General features: G+C 37.6%; 1 protein-coding gene across 2 annotated transcripts in view; it reads left to right on the top strand.

Annotated features, from left to right (window-relative positions):
- The first annotated feature begins 389 nt into the window (after nt 1–389).
- The window catches only part of LOC131689903 (uncharacterized), a 64,333-nt gene continuing 40,006 nt past the window's right edge, over nt 390–24,716 (top strand). Inside the window, exons 1-2 of one of the 2 annotated variants that reach the window (XM_058975289.1) lie at nt 390–600; nt 877–1,090. The gene's annotated coding sequence lies outside the window, so the exon portion shown is untranslated. Of the gene's footprint in view, nt 788–876; nt 1,091–24,716 lie in introns of both variants that reach the window. The other variant, XM_058975288.1, reaches the window with a different exon arrangement.

The following is a 24,716-nucleotide window of genomic DNA, read 5'->3' as shown; positions in this document are numbered from 1 at the left end:
TACCTTATTCAACTCCTCAAAAAGACTTTAAGCTCTACTAGTTTCTCGCAATGTAGATTTGGTTGTAGATGGCACGTACCTACAACATAAGATTCAAATAAATCATTTTCACTCGAGATCCACCCCACCGATCATGATGTGCTTTTTGTTAGCCCGCTCGCACACTCTCCCGCTTCTTTTGCCGCTACCGGCCGTTTTTTATATTCTTTTTATTCGCTCTGCTTATAGCTGTGTATAGGTAAAGTTTTATTTTCTCCATCCAAGCCCGTCACGCGGACCTCGCGGTACATAAGCTACTTAAATAGTTTTTTAGTTGTTCGTTTGTTGTCAAGGATACTACACATCGCGGTTACCGAAGTAACGCAAAATACAAAACAGTACCAGTCCGTTCGTCTGCTCGTTCGCAAGGATCTACACGGTACTGCTGCCCGTCTCGTGTGTGTTCCGTGCACCGCTAGTATATCAAGTGTTTGAATACCCCTCATTCCATATTCGCTCACCACTAGACTAATCCGGAAGGGGGTGGCCGAGTAGCGCCCTTCGCCAAAGTCCAAGTGCCAGCCGTTTACTGCCCGAACTAGCGAGCGAGTGAGTGAGAAAGTGAGTAGGTAGACTTTAAACCGAGCTCATGACCAATAATCATTTGATTTTGTGAATTACCAAGATTTGGTTCGGATTCTAGCTTTAAAGGATAACGAGCGCTCACCGGTGCCACACACGCCAGGACGAGCCAGAATCGCTAGTGCGCTGGAAAGACCTGCTACTTGCCAGTCTCGCTTCGGAGATGGTAGACTTGAGTGTTCAGCACGTTGCTTCAGTTTCCTAGTTTTTTGAGTGTTCTTTATTGGTTTAGTGTACAGTTAATTTATATTTCAGTTTACCGTAATTTTTGTTTGATATAGAAGAAAGGCAATCAGAAAGAAAACAAAGAAAAGGTTCTACAACCTTAGAAGTGGTAAAGTGTTATAAAAAGAATTAAGAATCCGTAATAACAAGTTCATTCCGGCAAAGTTCACAACGTCTTTGGTGCTCTTCAAAGCAGAACGTTCCCTGCAAGACATAAATTCTTCCGTCACGGTGCTATGATTTCGTAAGTATTCCTTTTACCTTCACACTGGTGAATTGGCCGAGCCAACCATAAATTATTAATGAAAGGAGAATTAATTCGTTTTGCCAAGAGCTTTAACAGTATTATTCAGAATGTATCAGTGCAAGAGAGATCGTAACTTGATTAAGAACACTTCAAAAATTGTTCACCATTAATTTGCATTCGGTCAGACAGAACTGATTATTTCAAGACTAAGGACTTGTACCGTTTCCAAGTGTTCGGACTCCATACGCTAGCCAATATCGTACCTACATGTGCGGCCCATCACGGTTCAGTAAGCCATTCGCCGGTAAACACTAGCAGCAGCACAAAACCCCAAGAGACCGGCCTTACGTGATTCAGTAAATTCGCACCAGATACACTCCATTAACCTAACAAGACAATTTAAAAGTCAGAATAATAAACTCCATTAGAAATCTACTATACGAACGAATTCGATGCTATGGTGTTCTACAACCACCACATGAAACAGTCGTGTCATATACGCGAAGTTTGGTTATTCATCAAAAGGCACCAAATCGAACTAATCTCGACTGTCTTCCGGTTAAATGTTGGCCTGACTGAGCTCCATTAATATTTAATAAGATCAATATATATTTCTACGTCGGACGGATGCAATGTTCATTTTCAATTCAGTTCCGTAAAATTCTCCAAGCATCTCAATTAGGCGAAACCTATTAATATTATTAATATTAATTATAAATTGATATCAACGTCATTTGAGTCCAATGCATTTGATTGTCATGTTTAACCTTTTACTACTTATATTCTACCCACAAAGAACAACATAAACTACGAAAAATCAATGAAAGGTATGCATTAAGTATGAGTAGGAGTTTTCCTCTAGTTTTTATGATAAATACTACCCGTTTCGTGTCGTTATTGACAATCTAAGTGCTACACTTTGAGAGACAGGAAACTTTAGCAAAAAGAATCAGTAGCTGTGTGCTTTTTGAGCATACTACAATACAAGATATTCGTTCATTTTTTCATAATTACTCTTGATTGTCAGCTGTCAGTTTACATTTATAAAACATCTATTTGTTACCACCATTCATGATGTGTATAGCATCCTTACTATCGTTTGCCATGTGACATTTATTTGACCTTTTCCAATATCTTTTTATCGTGAAGCTTAGAATATTCTCCAGCCCTATAAAACTTTAGGATGCGAGGATTCCTAGTAACTCGTGTTCAATTCTCAACCCCCGCACATGGAATTAGAGAACACTAATCTGAAAAGAAGTGAACCATGCCCCCTATAGACAGTAAAGCAACAACCAATGTTCCTTAGCGCGATTTGGAGACTAGTAGCAAAAGTGGCATCACATATAGACATCCGGTTCAATTCGGACCCCCAGCTGTTTCTCAGTCATGATCATCTGGGCATCATTACCTACCTAACCAATCAGTCTAAATCCGTATGCCCATTGCTGTATCAGGATGTCTCCAATTCACTCGGTGTTTTCCACCAGCCTCTCAGAGCTTGAAGAATCCGGTCAAACGTAAGAAGCCAGACGACTTTTTAAACTCGTTTATTTGGCAAATGTTATCAATTATCTATTGGATCTTGGCGATGATGATGATGATTGCAACTTTCTATTGCGCGCGGAGACCTTCTTCCGCGGCGGGGAAACATTCATCTGCTCGCATACTGCGACATGGGGATCACTCGATCCTCTCGTGTCTTCTATTTTTTTAATTCGTTTATTTGACACGGCTCAGAGTTTATAATATGTAAAAATTAAAAATAAAAATATTGAACATTCGTTGGATCTCGTACGCGCAACATATTGTTGCGAGCGGAGAGCTTCTTTCGCGGGGGAGAAACATTCATCTGCTCGCGAACTGCGTCAGGGGAGTCATATAATTATCTCTCGTTTTTCACGTCCAGGTCATCATCGTTGAAACTTTCTTGGTACCCGCGATGAGATGTTCTTCCCCGCATCTTGCACTCACGGTTGACCAGGGTGAACCCGTTGTCATCGTTATAACTATCCTTGCCGATGTTAGTTATAGTTGGTTTTGGGGTGCTAAATGCTTCTTTTGCGGTTTTCTTTATGGTCTGAACAGCTGCCACAAATTTGGCCACGGTTTGTGATTCAGGCATTTGTATTGAAAACTCTGTTTTGAGCTAGCTTGGCGTAGATCAGTTGGCGAACGGCGCAAGGCTGTCTATGATGTGCTGTCTGATTACAGTAGTTAAGCGTAGAAGTTTGACCCTCATGAATGCGTAGCTTAGTTTATTTAATTGTAGTTCCGTAAGTTTCGAGTTTTAAAACCAAGTAACAGTAAGATCTTTCAACTCGCATCTTCACCACAAGAACACCGTTAGGAATACCAGGGAAGAAGTTTATACAAGTTTCAGGTTTTTTTTACTTTACTCATGATGGCAAGAAGCAATACAATGTTTCCTTTGTTCTCGAGTCTTGGTAGCCAATTTCAATTTCTCCGGGTATAGATAGTTTTAACTGCTTTAGTAAAAAACGCATAACTTTGAAAATCCGCATAAAAAACAGCATAACTTTGAAAATCCGCATAAAATAAAACCGCATAACTTTGAAAATCCGCATAAAAACTGCATAACTTTGAAAATCCGCATAAAAAAACCACATAACGTGTGAAATATTTTTCAATATTACCAGTCATAGTACTCAAAGAAGAGCAAGGATTTGAAGTAAGAAAGTTTAGAAAAGCGTGGAGTAGGGTCATATGAGCAAGCTTAGAGTTTCCCGGCTACTTAACTCTTTTTCTTCTGCAACACAGGAGTCAGTATCTTTTGGCATTAAATGCGAATCACCTGAGTCTGCGGCAAGAGTAAAGTCACTTAATGACTTATGCTGTCGGAACCGTGACTCCCCGGAATCGCAAGACTGACCTCGGCACCTAACCAACCAGCATCGAGATAACGATTTCGAGAGAAATTTCAACATCGGGAAATTTCTACGTCGGAGTAGACTAGGCCCATCGGCGGGGACTAGTTCGAGTATATCGGGAAGTAGCTCCGGCAGATGCTCGTCGGGGCGCCTGTCAACTGGAAGTCACCCTCCACCCAGAATCGCAGGACCGACCTCGGTATCTGCCCGGGTAGCATCGGTTTCGGAAGATCTTCCACTGCCGGGGAACTCTTCGTCGGAGTAGGTAAGCTCCACCGTCGGGCACTATTTCGAGTAGTCCGTAGCGAATCGCCGGCTTGAATCATCGGGACACCAGTGAACTGGACGCAATCCTCCACCGGTAATCGCTGGACTGACCCCGGCATTCTCCCGGACTGCATCTAAGGAAGAATAACGTGTCCGTCAACGGTTGCAGCAGACATTCTTTCGTCGGTGAACTCTCCGCCGAGATAGGCTAGCTCCCTCGTCGGAGACTACGCCGAGTAGCACCGAACGCGACAAACCACCATGGTATTTGGGGCACCAGTGAACCGGAAGCCACCCTCCAACCGGAATTGTCGGGCCGACCACGGCATCCAACTGGTCAACGTAGAGAGGAAGGCATGTAGAATATCATGCCGTGCAGAACTGATATGGCGGTTACGAGACAAGCGAAATCTAGCACGACCAGCTAGACCTGGAATCAAGTGAACTACATTAGCAGGCCCCTCCCTAAGTAGTCATTTCAAATGGAATCCGGGGGATCAGGCAAATGTCGGACTTCTTGGTGGAGTTTAAAGGAATAGGGTTCAGAGTTATCTTCTCTGTTCAGAGTCCCTTACTTTGGCACACGATGGACGAAATCGGTAGTATGGCCTAACTACTGAACGTGTGCCGGGTCGGCCACCACAAAGTAAAAAATATGCACGCTCTGGGACTTTTTTCCGATTTCGCCAAACTGAGTCGAATGGTATGAGAGATTCGGCTCTGCGGGCCTCGGTTAAAAAGTTGAAATTTTGACCGATTGCGTAAGTTCTAGTATAAGAAAGGTAAAAAGGTAATTAGTCATTTTCTGTTTTTATTTTCACTGCATCAAGAATGCTTCTCATATCCTTAACCCAAAGACTAGTAATTTATAATCTAAAATAAAAATATGAACATTTTATGTCTTTTGTTTAAGCATGTGCAATCACGAGGATCTATCTTCCGATAAAAGTCGCTTCAGGCGATGCCCTAAAAATTAAAAGGAAGCTGCATAAAAAGAATCGCATAACTTTGAAAATCCGCATAAAAAACCCGCATAACTTTGAAAATCCGCATAAAAAACCGCAGAACTTTGAAAATCCGCATTAAAAAGTCACATAAAAAACCGCATAAAAAGGCTTCAGTGTATATTTAAAAGGTGTAAATAGTCTTTTGAATCCTTTTGGTGTCAAATTTATTTTGCCTGACTGACCCTACGTTTAAAGGTGACCAGAACGCGACTACCTAGTACTTCGAACTTCGTAGACAAAACAATGACGAACACAACAAATCAAATTTATTACAACTTGGAAAATATATTCCGCTATTTGCCAAATCCAATTTTTACATTTCACATTGGTGTTAACATTGGCTGCTCTTGCAGCGATTTTTAACCGTTTTTAACTCAGTTGTTGCAACATTCCTAGCGACTGTGTTGACGGAAACACCGGCATACCGCAGTGTGCTTTCCAGGAGATGATAACGATCTTACTTGCTGCACGTTGGCTGCGCTCTCCCTCTCTTGTTAGCTATGAAGGAGAACAATGCTCGTTCAGGTTATCTTTCACAGCGAGAGTGGCTGGTGTCTGTGATTTCTTTGCGGTTGATCGAAGAAGTGAAATTCTACACCTAACTAAACTGACCCAGCTGCTCATAAACACGCAAAATTTCCAGCTTAATGTAAACTGTGTAAAACAGTATACGTATTAGGCTTTGCAAAAACACTCTTCCGTAAATGTGAATCAATTATGATAAATATCAAACCAATGCCACATTGATACCCTAACGAGTTATAGAAGGGATGAAATAGTGCATACTCTCTTTTGTAATTCATTAGCTAAAAAAGACGAGCAATCGCTTTGATTCGAATTTCTATTCACTCTTGATTCTTTTAAAGCCTACTCATAGATCTGTAAAATTCTCCGGGTCAAAATCTCACCAGAGGTGGCAACCCTATCTCGAGACAATGCACGATGGATCGAAAGGCTGCTAGCTGTCGTTCACTTGGCTCGATTGTAGGTCTACCTCCGGCAGAGGTAGAAAGTAGACTGTAGCCAAACGACTTGCCGTTCCATACTGTAAATTTCCAATTTTTGTCACGTTGATTTTGACCAATTGTTCCAAACCATATTTCTTCCATAATTATTCGTATCGTTAAGGTAGCTTGTTGGCCCTAGGTTACCGGACAAATTGGTACGATTGGTCAACGCGACAATGGATCGAGTTTTGTGCTGTGTCCGAGTACCTCTGGGATACTCTCTAATCCTATTGAATCTCGGAAAGGGTTACGGCAAGGTAATTGACCTTTTTGTACACTGATCACTATCGCTTTGGAAGGTATGTTAAGAAGAATAAGATGGACATTAGTACGATTTTCCGAGAGTCTGTCCAACTTTTTGGCTTCACCAACGATTATAGTATTGTAGCACGTAACTTTGAGACGATAGTGAAGACATACAACCGACTGAAGGTTGAAGCAAAGAGGATCCGACTGCGTCATTGACAGAATACATGAAAGCAAGAGGTTTGAAGGCAGAACCATTACGCCTTCCACCGAGAATATCGCTTGATAATGACTATATGGTCAAGGCTCCGAAAATGGCAACCACAGGCGAAATTATTTTTTATCAAATTTTGCGTCAAACTGTTTGTTTCCCGTATGTATATAACCTCTAATATTAAAAAATATGACTGGTGATCCCAGAAAAAAATTTCATGTCTGTCATTTATGAAAGTTTGTTGATGCTACTTGCATGACCTGAAAATGAATAAAAGACCGTAAGGAGATAAAAAGATAAACAAAATCCACATTTTCACCTTTTTGCTTGCAACCACATTTTTCTAACGTAGTCTAATTTAAATTTGATGATATTGCTGTAAAAAGTTTGATGAATATGGATTATTGCTTATTTTCAGTTGTGAAGTAATGGAAACCAAATAACTTGTAACGTGACAGATCAAAAATTCAAAAAAGTTTTGTGGACCACACCAACAGCATACATACAATGTCTAACCTGCATTTTTTCTTACTACTTAAAGTCTACTTTTTGAAACTGTATTGTGAAAACTTTAAAGTTTTATTAATTTTTAAGAAAACACAGTTTATCTTATGTAACGTGACAGATTTTTTCTGCTGTTAAGCAATTCTATCAAGTTTGATTCAATAACGTCAATATTGGTGACCATCTTTGATTCTGATGAAACCTTCTACGTTTCATGTATATGAGAGACTAAGTATTTTTCAATATTAAACAAACAATTTTTATTCAAGAGTAATATTTAAAAAGGGCGTATGAGATCTTGAATGCACGCTGCTTTCAATATATATTGTTCTAAAATCGCCATTTGGGCAGCAAAACTATATGATAGCGAGTTCTAGGGAATTAATTGTTCTGTGTGAATATTTTTTGGTGAAACTTTCCAAAAAAATTCGAAAAAATGTTAAAAATACAAATACATTGTTTAAAAAACAAAAAAAAGAAAATATTTCCGAAATATTTTGATTTTTTTTTCAACAGGAATATCTAGTAGTGAAAATACGCCCTTTTAATAAATTACTCACAAATACCAAACGCAAAAAAACATAACACGTTTAAAATTTAACCGCAAATAAAAAAACTTTAAAATATAATTTCGTCGTAGAAAAAATAACAATAAAATTTTTTAACATATTTCAATAATTCTTTTAATTTTGAATTGTTATTTAATTATTTTTCTTTAAATAATTTAGTTATAACAATGTATTTCAAAACGGGTTTTCAATGCAAAATGCTCACGGAAAATTATCCTTCAAAATGCAGATGTTTTTGAGTTATTTTGGATTTTCTTTCGACATAATATGTTACTTCGTGAAATTCCGACCTTTTCAAAAGTTTTTCACGTTTGTTCATCAAAACCAATATGTTTTTCAAAATAAACATGAAATTTCCCGTTAAAACTCAGTTCCTAGATTAAGGATGATACGATTGTCTTAATATCCTTGCATCAATGAAAATGCAGAACTGTAACGTGACAGATTCTGGTTGTAACGTGACAGATCATTGAGAATACTCCATAAAATCAAAAAAAAAGTTTTTCTTCAGAAAAACTATATTTCAAACTCTTCCTTGCTTTCTAAGCTTCAACTTAAAACTATTTTCATGCAAATTTGGGGGCCAACGGAACAGACTTTTTCTATTGAGACGGGCAACCTCCAAGCTAACTGCGAAAATTGTGTAACGTGACAGACGTCTCCAAATGACAATAAAGTGAAAACGGTTCACGATAGAAAAAAACTTTCTGTAGAAAAAATATGCGGTTTAGTGACCTTAATAATGTGCAGTTGTGATAGAATATGGTTTTATTGTTTTTGCTGACTTATCTTATGAAATATGTGTAAAAATGTAACGTGACAGACAGAAGCCTTGACCATATCGAGGTGGTCAATAAGTTCGTGTATTTGGGCTTACTGATGAACGCCATTAATGACACCATTAGAGAAATTAAGAGACGAAAAATATTTCGGTCGAAGAAAATACGCTAGAGAACAAAGCAGCCATGAAACCGGTTACCCTCTATGGCCACAAAATCTGAACTATGCTGACAGTGGGCGACCGTGCACTTAGTATTTTCGAACGGAAGGCCGTGCCGATTAAAGACGAAATTTGGAGACGAATTGCAAACGGCTGCTTTGGGAATCGTGCATTATTCGCACTGCGAAAATTGGATGGCTGCGGTGGAATGGACATGTCGCCAGAATGGCGGACGACAACCCGGTAAAGATGGTTCTCGACACTAACCAGACCGGTACTGGAAGCAAATATGCGCAGCAAATAAGATCGACCCAGCTGAACAGCACCGAAGGAATCATTGCGACCGTGATATGGTTGGCGACAAACAGCCATGTATCAAGAAAACTGGAAACGATGACTTGATACAGCAACGGACATCACGACTATAGACTGAATGGTAAGCTAAGGACACTGAACTGAGACTGAATGGTAAAGCAAGTCGTTGGACCTGTTAACTGTCTCGTCGGAAAATCAGTTTTCTTTGTTGTCTTCCAATCATTTCGTTTTTACCGTAGAAGACACTAGTCAGAGCTCAGAAATATTGGCATCCTCAGGTGAGCTTAAAAGAGAAACGAATTTCCATTGATGCTTGTAGTGCTGAAGAGTATGTTTCGGTTGTTCGCCTCGTCATTCATTCATTGTTTACGGTTAATTCACGCAGAAAGGCGACAGAATTTGATATTTCACACCACTGGCAGTAGCACCCAGTCGACTGCGATATACAGAATAAATGTCGTTGATAGATGCACGGGTAGAATTGTTCACTGCTTAACAACCTAGCATTAAATGTGTATTGGTCCTTTTGCTATCAAATAGCTCCAACTTACCAGAATGTAACACTGGTCAATTGTCTTGTTTATTCGACTGGGATATCATTTTCATAAGATTTACTTGCTAATTGCCTTTAATTTTGTTTGCTACCACTACAAATTGCATTATATGGAGTTGATGGATATTATTTTACACCTGATATATTGCTTTTTATGAGCAAATGTGAATCTATTGCCTTAACAAAACCGACAAATAGGGTGACCCGAATTGGTTATTACATACAATTAATTCAAGGGATTTAAATCGGATAATTAATAAAATGAATGTGAAATGTTTATTTGTACCGATATGACTAGTGTCATCAAAGCCATTTAGACAAAACAATACGTATTTTCCACGACTAATCAACGCCCCATTGTTCCTAGTTGGTCAAATATACTTCCGGAAGTCAGATTAGAACACATATTACTCCATGTTCAGAAACTTCATATGAGAATTAAAAGCTGCTTGTCAATAACATGATTTCCGGAGGAAAACACGAAACAAACAAATCAAATATAGTTAGTTTAGTCGAAAGTTATGCCAGCTCGATGAATGTTCTTCGTGTATGCCAATGCTTCTCTCTTATAAATGCAAAGGCTTATGCTTCACAAATATCTGAAGAAATTATAGCCTTTTTAAAATAAGGAGTTCTGCGTACAAGATTTCTTAGCGCTCAAACATCTCGGATTGCCAGCTTCTCTGGTTTCATACCGGGGCACATCTCTTCCGTACACAACAGTGCTACACAGATACTGCGGCGTCATTCCATTTATTACTCTGAAGATCAAAACAAGTGTGTTATGTTCAATACGTTGCTGAACTGACATCCATTGTAAACAATTGAGCATAAAATGTCGCGGAGTTAGTCTGTCACATCGTAGTAACTGTTGCATTACCTTGTTTTGGAGGATCCGCATTCGCTTACGCTGTTTCTTAAATGCTAAGAACAGAATAATCAAAATGAGGAGCTAAGATGGTCTTATAAACAGTTATCTCTGAGAAAATTTTTGAGAAATCTCTTAATCCTACAAAGTACGCAAAACTTTCTGGCAACTTTCCGGTTTGTATAGTGCACGTTCTCATCAAAACTCAGTTTTTCGTTCAATGTGACGCCAAGATATTCGATAGTTGCAACTCGTTCAACCATCTCTCCAGCTATTTCAAGTGTTGCAGAAGTTTAACTCATCTGACGCGTAGTTTCTGTCATATGTTTGGTTTTGGAAATAATCAGTTCGGTTTTTTTTTTACTTGAACCACGGAATTTTGTCAGATCAATAGCCTTATTTACGAAACTATTACCGATGATAAATAAAATTGTGTCATCAACAATAAGCGACATTTTCCACATCAAAAAAAAAACATTTAAAAATTAATAGGAAAACCCGAGGCTATTCGGACCTACCTAAGCGAATCGCCCTTTTTGGTTAATTAATGTGAATGAATTTATTGGTTAAAGGTCCTAATTATTTGTTTGGAACCTCAGCTACATTTTGGTGCCATAAATGTTCCTATGCACCACTCCATGGCAGCGCTAGGCGACGATTTGCAAAACTCTACGTTTTTCGATTCTTTTACAATTCGAACCTCCCTACGCGGTAATTAAAACCGCCATTTTTTTAATTTTTTTGCAAAGGAATTATATACACCTACGAAATATTTATTGGAGAAACTCCTTACGAAGCAAAAAAAGTTTTTGTGTTACAAAAACTTAATCTGGTTGGTCACAGCTGTCGATTCATGTATATTCATTACTGTGGCGTGTGCAATCATGTACATAGCCGCAAGCCACTGAACGGTGGTTGATGGAATAGGGGGTCCGAATAGCCCCGTACACTCGTTTCGCAGAAAAGTGGTAAGCGAAAATATCTATGTTTTCACCCAAACAAAAATCATTCCATAAACCTCCAGCTTTCTTAAACATATACGTGGTATTTTTTCACTTTTATAGCCAGAAATTTATTACGGTTTAACCATTGTAATAATTTTTGTTTTGAGGATGACAAATAAATGATATCGTTGTATATCCTTTCTAAAAAAAACAAAGAATTAGATTCAGCTGTCAAAACTAATGTTTTAGGATAACGGTTCCACGAACATGTACGACAGTCTGAAAGTCTTAGGATTTTCTGATAAATCGAAGGGGTCTGAATTACCCCCACTGTCTTAATAGCTCCGGGTCCCCCTATAATTTGAGCAAATCGCTGTGATACAGAACTACAAATAAACGAAATTTCTTATCACGTTTCTCGGTATATCTCAGTAGCCAAGCAGAATTTTAAAATTCAGAAAACGATTTTTAGACAAGAAATGTGGCATATCTAACTAAGTTTACCCCAAAATGGCGTTTGTCATAAGATAGCACAACAGCGACGATATAGTACCGATAAAAAATCTGATCGTGGCTGAAAAACTCAATTATTCGACTTTTAATTCGTTTAATTTTTAATGATCCTAACATGCTTCCAAACAGTGTATGAGAGATTTCAAAATGAAACATGAAGGATTTTTAAAAATACTGGTTCATTTGCGCAATTACACGATTTGAACCCGATTCAATTTCTTTGGGATGGACTCGATAGAGATGTCCGAAAACTGCAATCAAAAAATCAAACCGATCTCTGGAACTGTCTTAAATCAGCATGACAATCTCAAACTGCGAAAAATGTTGAAACCTATCGATTGTGTGTAGCAAAAACTGGACCAATGATAAAAAAAATCAAGTTTTTGACAATATAGTCACATTTCATGTATACACCTTTCTAGTTTTCTTATACCTACTAGTTTTCTTACATATCTACTAAACCGGCAACAATTTTGACTTGTTTTCGGAAGACTGTTAAATCAAACGGAAATTGGCTTCACATACCATTTGTCAAATATGAGCTTTTTTCGAAAACTCTAATTCACTCACAAAAGTTTTTAAGTTTGTATGTGAAAATATATGAAGAATAGGCAATTGAAACAATAAATTTAGTAGAAAATGCCAGTATCGTCTTGTGCATACCAAAATCTGCAAATATATAGCTTAAAGTGTAAGGATCAACATCGGTGAAGACTGGAAATTGATTCGATTTTGCAGTAAAAAGATATTCTCATATAAAGTTATATGTCGCCTCTCTTTCTCGCACATGCTGAGAATAGGAAATTTTGTTTTACCGAATCTCAATTTTTATCGCTTCTTCAACCGAGTTCTAGAGAGCCGAGTAGTCAGCAAACAAAGCTTTTGTCGAGATATCTGTAGAGATGACGTTTGTTTTGCTCAACCCAATTTGATTCCAAATCTACCGAATTTGTGTTACTTGTACAGATTAATCCAATAACTTAAGGTTCAACTGAGAAAGCCTATTGATTGATTTTCATGAAACTTCTGCTGACGATATGCAATAAACGGCTTTTTTCGTTTTCAAATATGGTCGCTTTCCGATGCTTTCTCAGTAGAACCTTAACACTCTTTTCTCGTAAATGACCGCTTAAGATATGATGTCATGCACATTAAGTCCTCTACCGTGCACCGAAAACGAATTTCGCTGAAATCCATGAATTAAAACATAGAATTTTTATAGATCCGAATAATCTTTTCGTTTCGTCGTGAAAGCAATTATTTATCTTGAACGTTGTACTAGTTGTACGTAGCGAACAATATACCAGAAATTAGCATGATATTTTTTTAGTATATTTGATACAGTAAAACACAGTTTGGCAGAGTTAATGTTAATTTCAAAGTATTCCCCGTTTTAAACAGTTTTAAAAGTCATGCCAGTATAGATATAGAAGACGTAATCAAGTCAGTACTACACAATGTTATTCCATCCTGTACTACCAGAGCAAAACTACATTAAATACTCCACGCTCACCCTCTGTGGATTTCGTGCCGACAAACTCCTGATTTATTTATATTATGACAACCTTCCCGCCTGACTGTCGTGACCACCTATGTACAAGCTTTTATTCCGAAAGGGGAGGATGTCACCTCATCCTTAGAACCTCGACCGCGCCAGACCACACCTTTCCAAGTCATCGAGTTATCGCTCTCATACGGCACAGCCAGTTCCAGTGAACGATTACGTTTCACGAAAGGTAAAAGCGCTTTCACTAGCCCACCCTTCCGTGAACGGCGACATCAACAATCAAGATCCATCAAATAGTCAAACTTAGAAAGAAAAAAAAGGAAAAACCCCAAAACTCATTCAGATCATAACGAAGATAAACGACCGCACGCAACACTACTCCCTGCTGCAGTCGCAATCAACCCGACTCAGTCAGTGCGTACTTTATGATCCACGCGACAGTGATAATGCGTCATTAGGGTAAGGTAACTTGAAGCAGTCGCTTCCCGCCGGCGGCGCCCCAGCGGATCACCCCTATAGAACAGTAATGTGCTCAAACCGGCCACGTCGCGCCAGTCTGCGAAAGAAATACCGAACCAATTATGGACCTTGGCACTGGGAGAATTCACAGTCGCTACTCGCTATCATTCTGTGGATCTTTTCGTGCCATCGTTTAAATTTGGCCAAAATCAGCGACGCGTGCAAATGCCACCTACCTACCGGCTGCCATCAACAACAGTGACATCCCCTGCTAAATATATGATGGAAACCCAATTCTACACGAATGAGTGCAAATGTGGTAGAAGTGACGCTGCTATATAAAATAAGTATAATGGCAAGCTCAGATTAGTTAACCGTAAACACCTAATACGAATAACAATGAAGTGACGTATGAAAAAACTTACCAGAATGTAATTCCCGGAGGAGGATGAAAAAAATGTGTAGTCGAATGCATGTTCCATATGCATAAAATTGAACAATTGAGTAAACAGAAATTCAACGGGAAATTAGGAAGTGCAGGCAAACATTTTTTTGATTGTCCGACGTTGACCTAGTTTTTGAATCCAATATCCGTGCTAAGAAATTAACTTCGAATATACATATCTCAAAAAGTTACGAATATAGCCTCGATTTTTTTTGCAAAGTTTACAGTTAATATTCTAAAATGTAATATCAAGGAATTCCTTCGGTTTACATTTTCATCGAATCATTTAAAATATAAATAGTTACAAGTCTTAGCTATGCCAGATATGTTCACTAGAGTGGCTCGACAAATATCATTTTTCAGCATAGCACTTTTTGAGTTCCTTTTATGGTACCAAATGCCTCTGAAAATTTTTCACTCAATATGGAAAACAAGCGATCTTTAGGTAAATACAAAATAATTCCCATATTAAATCCCATCCAAACTTTGAACGCAATGCGCAAACTCGGGGAGCAACCAACCGCTCCCAACTTTTGCAGAGGCATTTGGGACCACAAAATGACTCAAAAAGTTATGTGCCCGCTGGTTTAAATCATTTTCAAAGTTTTCCCATACAACCGCGGGCCACTCTAACGTTCATAAAACATGTAAGACTAATAAACGATTATTTGAGCACTGATGTTAGTACTATAAGTAGAACTTAAGTTATTGCAATTAGTCGGATTGAATTTCGGTAGTACAGTGCTACCAGGGATAGGTTCAGTAAATGATATATCTTCAGGCCCGATGAGAGGGAGGGTCAGCCAGGGCAATTGCCCTGGGGCCCGAGTCGAATTTGGGGTCCCGCGTTTTTACCCGGAAGATGGTCGAACACGTCCAGTATTCATAGAAGAGCAATAAAAATAGTATTATTAATATCTTTGTAATCATTCGCCTTATTAAATTGTTATGTGATGAAAGTGTAAAAAATGAAAACTTTATTTGGTGGTTGAAATTTGTTAAAACAAACGTTCTTAAGGGAGTTGTCTAGTTTATGTACAAGTTAAAAAATGAGTTTTATTGCTTGAATCGACGGAATACACTGTAAAATATTGAGAAACCAATTCAAAGAAAGCAATGGAGCGTTAAACAGAAATGTGACGGCACGGACAAACACATCCGTTCACTTGTACGTTCGCTTATTTGCTGGTGCTATCGGTTGTTGGCTTGGAGACACTGGGCGCGATTGTTGTTGAGTGAATATTTGTTCCTGTTAGATCCGTAGATATTGGTTTTGAAGCCGATTGTGGTTTGGCATAAGATAACGGTGTACTGTTTACAGTTACAGTAGGCGGGCTTTTTCTAGCTGCTTTTACACAATGTTTTCCGTGGTGCAGTGTCTTTTCGCAGAATTCGCGCCTATGAATCTACCATGGGTGCATAAGCAATGTTGTCTGATGAATCGTCCCATTTTCGGTTGATCTGCATAAAAGGTTACGTATGAAGGAGCAGGTTTGTACGGAAGTATTCTCACCACAAGAACAACGTTAGGGACACGAGGGAAAATGCGGAGTTTCATCTTTTATGGCAACCACTTCACAATTAGGCGAAGAGAATTTTGCGAATACCACGATAAAACTGCTGATATCATGAACATTAGTCATATTACTTTTCGTGTCAAATTTGGAAGTAAGTTCTAAAATAAAATATTACGATAACATGAACAGAAATTACGAAAATCATGACTAAGATCCAGAAATTATGAACATGAATTACTCTATTTATGACTCAAATATTACGATAACATAAACAGCAGTTACAAAAATCGTGATTAAGATCCTAAATTATGAACACAAATCGCACAACTCGTTACAAAAATACGAAAATCATGACTAATACCATGTTCACACTACAGAGTTAAAACATGTTATAATAATTAGCAACAAGAAAAATGTCATCAAGATAGCGTTAAAACACGTTTTAACTCGTAGTGTGAACTTAGTATAAGATCCTGAAATCATGAACATGAATCACTCTACTCATAACTAAAATACCATGATAACGTGAATGTAATTACAAAATTCGCGACTAAGATCCTGAAATCATGAATCTTGATCCCGCTAAACTCATGAATAAGATAGCACAATAAAGTAATGAGAAATCATAAGAATCAACATTTGACTGTCGGCTGTGTGTTCCCAAATCATGAACTAGAATCACAACAAAAACTAAAAATGTCCAGGGAACAACAACAGTAACCTAACCAAGCATTCTAATGTAACGCCATGTATATATTCGGGGCGAACTAGTTCTTTGAAAACACAAATAGTTTCATGAATTCGAGGTTTATTATTCATAATTTCAGGAACTTGGTCATGGTTCTCGTAAATCGTTCAGTTCATGCAATCGTGACCTTTTGTCCCTTTTGTTCTCCGTGTACGATTGCATGGCTGGTTATGTCCAACATAATGGTGGTAATGTCCATTACATATTCAGTACGATTTGCACATACATACAATGGATTGACAGCCACGAACTTGAGAAGCTATGTATCGAAGCTGAAACACTTGAACCCAGCAGTGGATCCAGGAGGATGGTTCGGGGGCTCCGGACTTCGCCAAAAAATTTCAACTTGTTAACAAATTTTAAATTAGTTTCAATGTTAAAGTAGTTTTCAAACTCAAAATCATTTCAAACCTAGTTTTCACTGGTTTAACAGACCCACTAAGAAAGCTTATTTTGGAGGAACTAAAAAATTTTCTTCGGGGGAGGGAATTGATGAGGGAAGGTGGGATTAGAGAATGGTGGTGTGTGATTGGGGGGAGGGTGATGGTAACCCCTCACCGCATGCCCCTACCTACATCTCTGTTAAACTACAGAAAACCTATATTAGTCAAAAAAATTAGACCGGGATTAGGTTGACGATGTTCTGAGTGATTGCATAGCATATCTATATGAGAAAGGAATAAAAGTAAGCTGAACTTATAAATATGGGATATCACTTTTTTCACCTTAACGACTATAACAAACGAACAAAACACCCAGGGCTTTTAAATTTCGAGAAACATTGTTAATTAAGCTTCAAAACAAATGCTAAAAATTTGGTGCAATTTGTTTAAATAGAAAAAAAATTATTCTGAAAAATTAGGGTGATCGTATAAATGTGGGACACACTGTATTTTCCCATGGAACCAATGTCAAAAACTTCAAGTAAAGTGGGCGGAGGTCTAAATTTGACCAAATGATATGAAATTTGGCACCTGAGCTTACTTTGCTATTTGTCACAAGAGGAGGCCATTGAGATTTCAAAAATGAGTGTTTTTTTGCAATGCCCTAATGGGGGTGCGAGGGTTGCCAAGGAGGAGGGGGTTAATGAAAGATGGAGGTGTTAGGGTAAGTAGTGGGAGGCGATACTACACCCATCTCCGAGTAACTGATGCGTAATTGTTGGTCACACACATACACACAGAAATAGACATATACAAATACACACGTTTTCCGAACGCAACGAAGTGAGTCGAATGGTATAAGGGTTTCGGCCAACAATTTCAAGCAATTTGTAACTCACTTTAATTATTTTTGCATCATTTATACAGATACTGATTACCGGTTTATATGGGAATTTCGCTTATGGCCGCATACCCGTAACACAGAAACCAGAACTCCGATTCAAAGGAAATTTAATAGCATTCAATAGGGATGCTCTAACTTTCATTTGAGACTAATTTTGTAAAAATCGAGTTAGACATTTCTGAGAAGCAGATATGAATTCAACTCAGGAACATAACTACTTTCCCGAAGCTTCCGGTTCCGCCGAAGTTGTCCAATGTAGTCAACGTGGACTTGATTGGGCATCAGTGAGCTGAAACTATAAATCCAAACATTTCCGAACACATTTTATGAAGTTTTGTATCTATTAGATACAATGCTGATTTCGATTTATATGGGGATTTTATGCGTGACCCAACTCTTTAACCTGTAACTCCGGAACCGGAAGTCGGAATTAAATAAATTCAATAGCAGCCTATGGAAACGTTGTACCTTTCATTTGAGACTAAGTTTAAAAAAATCAGTTCAACCATCTCTGAGTAACCGATGTACATATTTTTGGTCACATACATACATACATACACACACATACGCACACACATACGCACACGCATACGCACACACACATGCACATACGCACAGACAATTGCCTAAATCGACGAACTGAGTCGACTCAGCCCTCCGTGCCTCGATTAAAAAATCGGTTTTCAAAGTGATTGCATAGCCTTTATATCGGAGAAAGGCAAAACGTGAATATCTCCATACATACCAGCGATAGCAAATTTTCGTATATGGGCAAAGTAATGCAGTTTAACAGTCCAAACAATGTTCTGGAACATTTATATAATGGAAAAAAGTCTAAAAGAAAACTTATGATGAAAAAACTGTTTTAGGGGGGCCTTTCACAAATAATGCCCCATATCTAAAAAAGCTTAAAATATAGAGAGTTTAAGTCTTTAGGTAAATTATTTGTAACAACTCTACTACTTTGCTGAAGAAAGTATTTGTCTATCTGAATCATTGAAGAAAATAAATTTCGGAACTCACTATTAGGGGGATTAATCATTAATCCGATAAAATGGAAAGAAGGGGAGTTCTATTCCAACAAACTTTCTCGAAGACACCACATTGCTAAAGTCAACAGTTTTGACGCAATCCAAAAAAACCCCTTTTTTGCTCTTTGGGACCATTGTGCCATGGCGTGATAAAAAAAAATCCGTATCTTCCACAATCTTTCAGATTTCGCCCTAAAATCTTATATGCGAATTTCTGACTGTATCAACTATAAAATACTGAAAAGAAAAAAGTCGATTTTTTAACCGGCGAACCTCCTCTTAAGCTTTCTTAAACCTTTCATTATACAAAATCAAAACTAAACCATGCCAATGAGATTATCTCCCAGTATGCTTAAATAGCATGGCAACATTGTTTCCCACAACTATTGTTGCATAACACTAAACTTTTCACAACTATTAAACCATAACCAGCTGCACCTCCGACAGAGCCATGCCGTACTTATCACTAGACAATGGTCGCAAAGATAATTCAAACATTTCACCTAGTAAACGACACAGTAGTATCCCATTCGTGCAGTATAAATATCTTTACGTGCTATGAGTAGGTGATGATGCTCCAATCTGCGAGGTGCCACAAGCAACAATACAGGTGGACAGTACGCTGCTGATGGGAACGAAAAAATAGCAACTCCGAGAAGTCAATGGCAATACAAATGAAAAGTGTGTAATTTCATTTTCTCGGTGCGCTCTTCTGAGGCTGGGCGTTATTAGACTGCGGCGATCTTTCTGCAAACAAGTAATTTCCAGAGCAAACATGCTTCTCTCGTGCAAGCAAAAATAAAAACAAATTGAGAAAAAAATTGTGAAATTTTTGCGCGGTTCCCAGAGAAAGATGTGATACAGCTAGCGAATAAGAGGCAAATGCACCGCCAATTACTATCTTGCACATTTTGTCGTATCATTTCAGAAGCAAAAACATCTCTTAGCATACATACATATAGGCAGATCTCCGCCCTAGAAATCTCAGCGAAGCAATTTTCCAATCATATATCATATACGAAGCGTTTAATTAAAGTCCGCGCCGCACTTTTGAAATCGATCGCAATTAGTTGCATCAATACATTAGCTGCCAAACAGCGAACACGTGCGGTCGAAGAGGGAGGAGATGATGAAGATTTAATTTGAATGCTTACTCGTTTTAACTCGTAGTTATACAATATCGATCAAACTAACGTCCTACCTACCCTGCCGTGCCACGACGTGAGCTGTTCAGATTCACTTTTCAAAGCCTAGTAAACAATTTTATGCTTACACAAAGTTCGTCGTTTTTCCCCATTTCTACTCTTTATACCGTTGCATATAATAGCTTTGTGGCCTATGGATGCGAAGGGCGATTTCGCCATTTGGATTTGGGTACGACTTTTTTCCACACAGAATGGTTACTATAACCGAGTGAATTAAATGCAAGATTAATTAATTCACTCGTCTAGTAATTAACAAGATTATAATCATAATCCTTTTTCAACTTAAATTATCCAATATAGGATGTTAGAGATCTATTAGGGATTTTACCGTGTTATTTAACACGGTAAAAAAAGATTCCCAAATTCGTCAATAGATTGCCATAAATTCTGGAGCAGTAGTTCTCCAAATCATCAAAGCGTATTTCTGTCCGTGAACTAATTCTCTATTTTATGAACATTATTTATGAACCCAATGTTGCAGCGTTTATTCATGGTTTTATGAACATTGTTTGTGATCCGACACCTTGGTTATGTTACAATTTTCCTGGTTGCGATTCGTTATTTTCTTAATATTTTCTCGTGAACTATTTCTCTAAGTGCAGTATATTGTTCATAAATCCATGTCAGCCTCGTGAACTTTTGTTACAATTCATCATTCATGTATGTGACATATTTCATAAAACCATGAAATAGGCTATCACTTTCATGATCTAGTTCATATAATATTCAATTTTATGTATGATCCTGATATTTTCAAGTTAAAATTTTAAAATATGTCTCCACTTTCATTACATAGGACATAAAATATACGATTTTGTACATGATCTTAACATTTTCATGTGAACAATTTCACAAACCTCAGAATATTATTCATTGATTCATGTTTGGTACGTGAACTGGTTCTTGATTCATAAGATAACAATCACGATCTATCTAGTAACTAGTGCTAAAATGTGTCAAGGAAGTTTTTATATTTTCACGGTACGGGGTACGGATGTGGCAAACTAAGTGAATGTTGTATGATCAGCATCCAAATTGAACGGGTGCATTCATGGACGATAAATCGTCAAATTTGACTTCAAACAATATCAGCGACCGAAGTTTTATGTATCCAGGGATCGCGAAAAAGAAATTAGGTTTTGGGCACAAGTTTGGCGTAAACTAATGATTTGGCAGGGAATCTGTAGCTGTGACTGGAAAGCTCTGATTTTTATTACAACCAACAATATGTACAAATAGTTATAAATCAAGGAATGTCCGAAAAACGTTTATTGCCGTTCATTATGTTCCACCGGGGCATCGTTCAATTTGGCCTTGTTTGGTAAGTTGCTAACACCGTGTGAATGGGTAATAGCGATAATGTCCATAGCAGAGAGAAATAAATATTTTTTTCGGAAATGCGACTATACTGTTGCGACTGGTTGCATAATTAAGTTAGTATGTGAGTACCTACCTGTCCACCTCTTTAAGTTACTCGTGCGAACGCGGCCTTAGAGAGGAATGATACGTTTCGAAACGTAGCATTGTCTTTTTGGTGTAAGTTGTAGAGAGAGATGGACAGAAATCAGAAAGAAAATTATAGTAAAAGAATCAATCAATGGGATTTAACCAAAACGCGCTTCATTCATCTTTTCCATACCCTCCTGCTTTCGAAATTGTACTCTCCTCTCCTCTCCCTCCTCAGAACCACTTTTAATAAACCCCACAAACCCCAAAGATATCAAGACTGGATAAACTAATGAATATGAGTCCAGCAACGCTTAAGACATGAGTTTTTCACTAAAAACTCCTGCTGGGGAGAGATAGTTCTAGTTTTAAAATTTTCAGTTTTATGTTATAGAACTATCTAAATTACAAAATTAACCATAGCATTTTCGTTTTGACGAACGAATCGTCGCATTTTCGTACTCGTTCGTGTTTGCAAAGCTTCGCATGATAAATTTTGCACGTAGCAAGGAAACGGATGCATATAGTACATCGTTTAACAGTGTACAGGCCACCACTGCTGAAAATTTATAGCGTCTACGGCTTATTGTATTGTCCGAACGATATAGTCATGATGTTGCTCGTTCGGCATGCGAGCATCGAATGATTGAAACACGCGACACCTCTATTTACAATTACACGTGTTGGATTGCATAACTTAGATGCTCCCTATTGACGGATGTGCCCGGAATAGACTGATAAGTATAAGACATGTATAAGAATTTTCCCGTTCTTCGAGATTTATTTATTTTTACGGGATCTTCAATAGTGTACTAATGAAATATATGAAATAACTGTTGCAATATTCCGATTCATGTAAAATCATTTCACCATTTTATAGGGAATAACATGATATATGAGCACTTCAAAAAATTAATTACTCATGCAGATATGTCCTTGTCCATACAAAGTTTGAAAAAAAAATTACACCATTAACCTCAAATTTATAAATTACAAAATATTTTTTATGAGAAAAAGGATTTTTCATTCCAAACTTTTAAAATTACCTTAAGTGATCGAAACAAGTATAACAATATTTCTTACAAAATTCTAAGAACCGAATAGCAGACGTTGTTCCTAATTGTATGTTCCCTTATATACTTTTACCAAAATTGTTCATTTGTTAAGTGTCCGTAAATAGTTACTTTATTGTAGTACTTCACGAAGTTTAAGTAATAATTCGATTGACCATCTTTTTCCAATGGCAATTTTTCACATTACCATTGATTCAGTAAAATCACCAAGACGCGCTACAAGGACGTTTACAGTGGTTGTTTTCGTTATGCAAGGTTTAGGGTTAAAATAGACGGACAAGCGAATTATTGGTTATGAATGAAATATGTACCTAAATTCTTTAATCAGTAACAATTTAACCGAACCAAAACAATTCACACAAAATCGCGAGTGGCTGAAAGTTCACGTGGAAACATATCCAGCCAATAGTCAATCCATTCAGTAAGAATAAGCTGCAGCACAACCTCAAATCGCTACACACTTGATTCAACAAGACCCTGAGCTGAATATAGGAAATGTTCTTTCTCGCAATCACCACAAAAAGTGTTAGCAAATTCCGGTTGAAAATTCTACAATGATTAACGCTCGCTCCGGCACAACAAGTCGATGAATCATCATTTGCTTCTGTTGCCACTTAAATGAACAGGCTTTTTAACACGTGCATAAACAACGCCGCCGCCGGTTAATCCAACACCTACTGCTCCACAGATCAACTAGAGCGGAAAAGTGCATATGTTTTCTTTACTTCCATCCGGTTAATGTGTTCATTGCTATCGCAACCACGCGTTGCGTTGTCTGAAACATCCGAGCGCTAAAATCAGCCAGAGAAACTTTCATCTATCAACAAATCGAAACTTCCCACATTCAGCGGTGGAAGTGGAAAGCCCATAATGCACATTGGGCGCGGTGGGTGAATTTATTACAAGTCTCTTTGCGCTTCAGCTAACCAAAGATAAGCAACATTAATTGCACGGCTTGCATAACGCTTTACTTCCGCGCTACTCCTAACTAAAATCGAAAGAAAAAGGTTGATCTCGTGTTTCATTTTTGACTGGGCTCGTCGCTTACTTATGAGTAATGCATCACAAGTCTTTTAATCGCTATGCTGTGTTAATAAGCTTTTTCAATTGACTCGGTCCATGAGGCGCTGTGGTAGAAAGCACTTATCTCAAATTCCACACCCTATCTTCCTTGTGTCCAAATTCCCCGTGATTGAAAGGGAGAAAGGCAGAAATGTCCAATATTGTTACTAAACTTCATGCGAAATCAAATAAGTATTTTATTCTGTATACACGATAAAGTTTATTCGTAATTTATCACGATAATTGTCTGTGTATGAATAAATTCGAACGACTAGTGCATATATGATTATATGATTGTCTCAGCAAAAGTTGAACTGACCCATGCCGTTTAAATAATATTAAAGTAAATTTGTGCTAGATTCTGGAATTTCCATAGTTCCTAAGCTATTGGAGGTTTTGTCTAAAACTGCCTGTACTCGCGAAAGCGTCAGATGGATGTTAAATTTAAAATTTTAAACTTCGCGCAATGGAAAATTATGATACTACATTAATTTAAAGCGTCGCGTAAAATGAGATTTGAGTGTGTTTACCATTTTCAACAGCAAGAAATGTTACCATTCCATGCAACTTCAACGATTCTCGATGTTGTGTGATTTTTTTTTTCAAATGCTGGAGAATTTTAAAAATCCAAACCCGACTAGAAGATATTTGGATAGACAAAGCTTTCAATGAAACATTTTGATTTTCACACGATATTGAGGTTGTTCTCGCTACAGTAATATGCCATATTCATAGAAACAATATATGAGTGCAAAATATTATACAATATTTGCAGTACGAAAGAGTAGAGGCGATGGGAGAATGATGCAGCGTTTGCGAAAAAATGAATAACTGAATAAAAAAATAGTCCAACAATTTTATTTAGATAATATAATGATACAGTTAGGAGTGTTAGTAAAACCTAAACCCTCTGTTTGTTTATTTATTTATTTATTTATTTATTTATTTATTTATATATTTATACATTTATTTATTTATTTATTCATTTATTTATTTGTTTATTTA

Source organism: Topomyia yanbarensis, chromosome 3, assembly GCF_030247195.1.
Source record: "Topomyia yanbarensis strain Yona2022 chromosome 3, ASM3024719v1, whole genome shotgun sequence".
Classification (NCBI taxonomy): Eukaryota; Metazoa; Arthropoda; class Insecta; order Diptera; family Culicidae; genus Topomyia; species Topomyia yanbarensis.
Note: the sequence above shows the minus strand (reverse complement) of the source record. Positions and strands in the feature narration are given on the sequence as shown.